We start from the raw sequence: 6,483 nt of genomic DNA, 5'->3' as shown, positions 1-6,483 counted from the left end.
ATACAACATAACCATCTGGACCTTCTGGAAGTGTTAAAACTGGAGCTGAGGTTAATCTATCCTTCAACTCTTGGAAGCTGCGTTCACAAGCATCATTCCATTGAAATTTAGCTGTTTTTTGGGTTAGCTTCGTCAATGGGGCTGAAATAGATGAAAATCCCTCTACAAACCTTCTATAATACCCTGCCAATCCCAGAAAATTATGAACTTCTGTAGGCGTCGTAGGCCTTGGCCAAGTCTTCACAGCTTTAATTTTCTGAATATCAACTCTAATGCCACCATCCGAAATAACATGACCTAAGAATGTCACAGAATTCAGCCAAAACTCGCACTTTGAAAATTTTGCATACAATTCTCGAGTTCGAAGAATTTCAAGAACAATACGTAAATGATATGCATGTTCTGATTCTGTGCGAGAGTACACCAGAATATCATCAATGAATACTATTACGAATAAATCCAAAAGAGGCCTAAATACATTATTCATCAAATTCATGAACACTGCCGGAGCATTGGTTAACCCAAATGACATCACCGAATTCATAATGGCCGTATCTCGTTACGAAAATTTGTTTTGGGAATGTCTTCTTCTTTAACTTTCACTTGATGATAACCCGACCTCAAGTCTATTTTGGAAAACCATTTGGCACCTTGTAATTGATCAAACAAATCATCAATCCTTGGAAGAGGATATTTGTTCTTTATTGTCACCTTATTCAACGCATAATCGATGCACGTTCGTAGGGAGCCATATTTCTTTCTCACAAATAGACTTTGTGCTCCCCATGTTATGAACCGGTCTAATAAACCCCTTCTCGAGCAAATCTTTTAACTGTGCCTTTAGCTCTTTTAATTCTACCGGAGCCATCCGGTAAGGAGGAATAGAAATAGGCTTGATATCCGGCAACACATCAATCGCAAAATCAATTTCTCTCTCTGGAGGAAGGCTTGGTAGTTCATCTGGACATCCGGAAATTCATTCACTACCGGAACAGATTGGAAAGTTGGCGACTTTGCTTCGGTATCATGAACTCGAACTAAGTGATAAATATAGCCCTTATCTATCATCTTTCTTGCCTTAAGGTAGGAAATAAACCTACCTTTGAGATGCTTTATTACCGCTTCCATTCAAACACGGCTCTCCCCGAAATTGAAATCGAACCTTTTCATTTGGCAATCAACATTAGCATAACATGAAGCCAACCAATCCATACCCATAATCACATCAAAATCTAACATTTTCGGCTCAACTAAATCAGCCTTAGTCTGGCGGCCGCATATCACAATCACACAATTTTTGTACACTTGTCTAGCTATCACGGGATCACCAACCGGAGTAGATACCTCAAAAGGTTTAATTGGCTCGGGTTTCACCCCAATACGACAGCAACATATGGAGTAATATAAGATAGTGTAGAACCGGATCTATCAATGCATACACATCATGGGAAAATACGGATAATGTACACAGAACCACGTTCGGGGAGGACTCAAGATCTGTCGTCCGGCTAAAGCATACATACGGGGTGGGCGGCACACAAGTAGATGCTCTCCCTCGGTCTCTACCTCGGCCCGCTGGAATGCGAGAAGTACGCCTACCGGCGCACCGAAGAAGAACTACCGCTGATCCCGTGGCCGAACCCCAACTCTATCACTCACCGATGGGCGGATCATGTGCCCAACACGGCCACAAGCATAGCAAGCATCGAACCTAGCGACAGCCTTGTCCGGGAGTGTAATCTCTTGCGCATCGGCTACATCGCAAAGACGGGGGTCTCCTCTCCGGCTATAATCCCCCCCCCCCCCCCCCCCAAACCGAGAACCCGAGGCCCTCGAACTCGACCCCCCCGAACGAAAGGAGCAATCAAATCTCCCCCTCCTACCCGTAAATCGTGGAGGTGCACTAGTCGCCGAGATGGCCTGAGTGTCTAGGATATGACTGCCTTGATCCCCATCCTAGTCACTACCGCCCCCGTAGATCCGGCCCTCTTGCTTTGCCCACTATCACATCACGATCACCGCTTTGCGGATGTTGTTGTCCTTCTAAATTCTCGGCATGGGCTTGAATGCGGGAAATATCCATCCCATCTATGCAATGAAGCCGCAGCAGGTCCTTGAACAAATGTGGCCCTAAGCCACTCACAAATCTATGTACCCGATCTCCCATGTCAGCCACCATAGTCGGGGCATACCTAGCCAAAGAATTAAATTGAAGGCTATACTCCCGAGCACTCATATTTCCTTGCTTTAGATTTAAGAACCTATCCGCTCTAGCTCGGTGGACCTTGGGTGGAAAATAGTGGCGGATGAAGGCATCTACAAATTCTTACCAAAGCGAGGAGGCGCATTCTCTTTTCTTGATGCTATCCAATTATTATACCATAAGACCACCACATCCCGGAGTCTATACGATGCCAACTCCATAGATTCAGTTTCGAAAGCATGAATAATCCTCAATGTTCTCAACATTTCATCAATAAAGCCTTGCGGATCTTCATCCGACTTTGACCCGAAAAACTCCAGAGGATTTAAACTCATGAAATCACGGGCTCGGTAGTGGTGACCGATCACTTGGGCCCGCATTACGCCACCGTGCACAGGGCAGCAACTAACCTGCGTCAATAGATGAATAGCTTCTGGCCACTTGTTAACCCGAAGTAGCCGGGGAGGTATTGGAGCGTAGGAGCCGGGTCAAGCCACTTTCTTGTTCTTGTAATAGGCGGGGTGGAAGAAGCATTAGATGGAGCCTCATTATGTGATTCACCCTCATCTACATTCATTGGCGGCTCCTTTTCTACCCCCTTTTTCGTCACAGTCTTGCCCTTCTGGGCAGCTTTAGCGTTTCCCTTTGGCGGCATTTTTGAAATTATAACACACTATTAGAGAAGAGAAAATCTTATACGCGGATTTATTGCACGATCTCATAAGAAGAAGAATGGTCATTTTTCCTAAATACCCTGTAGCCTCCTGTTCATTAGCGTGGCGTGCAACACACCATAAATAAGACTCTACTAGACACGGCTCGTAGACACTTCCTAGGGGTCCACTGCTCGATACCACTTTTGTCACGACCCGACTAAGCCATGACGGGCACCCGGGGCTAACTATCGAGCACCACTCATTCTATTACTCAAACTGCGTTCATTCATATTTCTTATGCTCAAAATCATGGAAAGCTATTTTCATTTGAAACATATTTACCTTTATATACATAAGCCCTTCGGCTATCAAAATAATATATATATATATATATATATATATATATATATATATATATATATATATATATATATACGACGAGAAACTATGAGACCATACTACCTCCACATGCGTATCTACGAGCCTCTACTAGAGTACTAGACATATATACCGGACAGGACCCCGTCATGCCAAAAACATGTATATATATACATCAAAAGAATAATTCAACGACACCTCCGGAATAATGGAGTGCTCTCGATTGACTAATAGCTCCTACGAGTCCGGATCGCCTCCCCGTTGTCTGCACGTGGGCATGAACACAACGACCAAAGAAAACGGACGTCAGTACGAACATTATACTGAGTATGTACGACATAAATAATAATAATACATCAATGAAATAGGAAGCATCAAATGAGGGAGCAATGCATGAATCGAATCGTCAATTATAAAAGAAATAATGCATGCGCTTACTTTATAATCCTCGTCTTATCATGTATGCATATATGTATAAGCCGACCATATAGGTACGGTGTGATAATCATTAACTGCGTCAGGCCTCCCCGCGTTCGGGGTACTATCTCATGCCACCCACTAGTGGTGTCCGCCACGCCGGCTAGACATGGTGTATACGCCCGCCTTAGTGGTGTACGGCCATGTAGGCGCGGTGTAACATCATCATCATATACTCATCATAATGCATGCATAGAAACTCAAAGACAACTGTACTCTACCAGGGTGACATAAGGTCGTAAACCCCCAATTTCATTATAGAGCATTTATAAGCATTCTGCCTCACCTTGAAGAAATTAGCATGTAAGGTGAGTGTATATAATAAACAGCATCAATGAATTATAGATAACATTATTAGCTTTATAGGAACATCATATCATGGACTCTAGAATCTTTAGACTTAAACTCCTCATCATCATTATCGTATTCGTAATGTATCTCTTATCTCATATGCTATCCATGAACACAGACTCTTAATTTTTCCGGTATGTAGGAGATTCATGGAGAAGGAGGGAAAATCATGCCATAAGATTCATGCCTTAGGAATAAAGGACTAGCCTCACATACCTCTTTTGTTTAACAATTCTATCTCTTGATTGTCCTCCTTCGATACTCGCGTTTCTACCTTCAAGAGAATTCACATTAACATTAGCTAAATGATTATAAGAACGGCTTACTAAAGCTAGAGAAAATTGGGCAGCATTTCCTTTGTTTATACAACTTTCCTCGTATTCCATATCAACTCCCAAACATCCATAACATCATTCACAATATTGTAAGCAACAATCATCATTCATCTACATTATCCACGTTTCACAATTTCACTTCAATTCCTCCATAATCATGGTCATAGTTCACTATTATGTTTCCTCACATATAATACTTATCTCATATTCTAAATGTCATTCATAACATACTTACAATCACAACATATCAATAATCATGGCTCAACCCAAACTACTTCTCAAAAAAGACACTATTCTTACATTCATGACCCATTTTCTATTTCCTTCGTCAATCCAAGTGTTTCAACTTCTCAATACCTTAAACAACATGAAAATACCATAAAACTTACCTTAGATAGTGTAGAAATAGGCCTTGAGTGGAAATACTCTTCTTGCACCAAAATTCTAATTCACTTCCAATGGGATTTCTTGACTTGGATGAACTCTAATGAATTTCATACACTTGATTTTGTTGGTTTGATGAAGTTGATCATCAATTTCTCTTGGGTTTTTGTGGATGAAGAGTGGAGAGAGTTTTAGAGTGTTCTAGAGAGAAGGGGTGTGAAAATGAAATGAATTAATGAACTTGGGTCCCCTTTTTAATAACTTAAAATCTGATCCGTCGGGAAAATATACGGACACTTATACGGTCCGTATAAACTTATATGGTCCGTATAAGTGACCATGAAATCACCTCTTCATCATCTTGATTCTGTGACCATTATACAACACATTATACGGTCCGTATAATTTTATACGGTCCGTATAAGTGACCGTATAATCCCACCATTGAGGGACCTTCACCGTGACGATCTTGCGGACCATTATAAGGACCGTATAACATTATACGGACCGTATAATCGTCCTTATAACCCATCTTTTCTCTGATCTTGTTCTCGTCACTTCGTTTGATCTCCAATCCTTATGGAGCCTTCTTAACACTTGTTTAACACTTTATTAACAATCTAAGGGACGTTATGACTCTTCTCCCAAACATCATTAATTCGATACTCGTAACTCTTGCCCGACACACAACATATACCTTACTTTCCTTAACAACTTTCATCTCCTACTTCAAATGTTTTTGAAATCTCATTTAAAATCATCGAATGTTATTTCTTACTTATCAAAACATCATATGCCTCGTGCCCTTCGTTAGTCTATTCACTGTACGTTAACAAAAAAAATTTCAAGGTATAACACGCAACATATATATACATATATTGGATCGAGTTGCACGCCGCAACATATATATACATATATTGGACCGGGTTGTATATTTCGCAACATATATTTATTGGATCGGGTTATGCGCCGCAGCAGGTACATGGGATTTGCAGGTCCCCCGTAGGTCATGACTGTCGAAGCGTGGCGGTATTCCGCTCGAAGCATGTGTGTATCATTGCATTGCATAGGCATTTATTATTATCATCTCATTTGACATCTAGTGATTGGATTCGTGGGTTGTACTTGTGTTTGTGATTATTTTGAGGAATTATGGGAAACTTGGCAGACTTGTGTTTAGGTCCGTCACCATAGGCCATGATTTGGCTGTTGATCTTTCTGTACTTGGAGGATATTCTTGGACTGTGTTGTATTTATTGTGTTCCGCATTGATTCCTAGGTTGATTATTGACTTGAGTTGTCGTGTGCCTGGTTAATACATACTTGGGAATTGATAGTCTCGAGCATTAAAGACTTTCTCCCAGGCTATCACTTAAGGTTATAGAGATTTATTATAGTTCTTATTATTGTGAGTCGACTTGATGCCTACTCAGTACGTGTTGTTTGTACTGATGCTACCTTGCTACACTCCATTTCGGGGTGTAGAGTTTGAGACAGAATCCACGCCACGCCCTCGTGAGTGATCCTCGAGGCAGTTCCTTTAGAGACTTAGGGTGAGCCACTGCCAGATCTGCAGCCCGAGTTTCCATTCCTTATTATATCTATCTTTTACTTTTTGAATAGTATTCCTCACCTTGTTATGAGCCCTGCATGGCAATATTCATATATTTGTACTTATTGGTTTAGCTTTATGCAGTGA

The sequence above is a fragment of the Lycium ferocissimum genome, chromosome 10 (assembly GCF_029784015.1).
Source record: "Lycium ferocissimum isolate CSIRO_LF1 chromosome 10, AGI_CSIRO_Lferr_CH_V1, whole genome shotgun sequence".
Lineage (NCBI taxonomy): Eukaryota > Viridiplantae > Streptophyta > Magnoliopsida > Solanales > Solanaceae > Lycium > Lycium ferocissimum.
Note: the sequence above shows the minus strand (reverse complement) of the source record.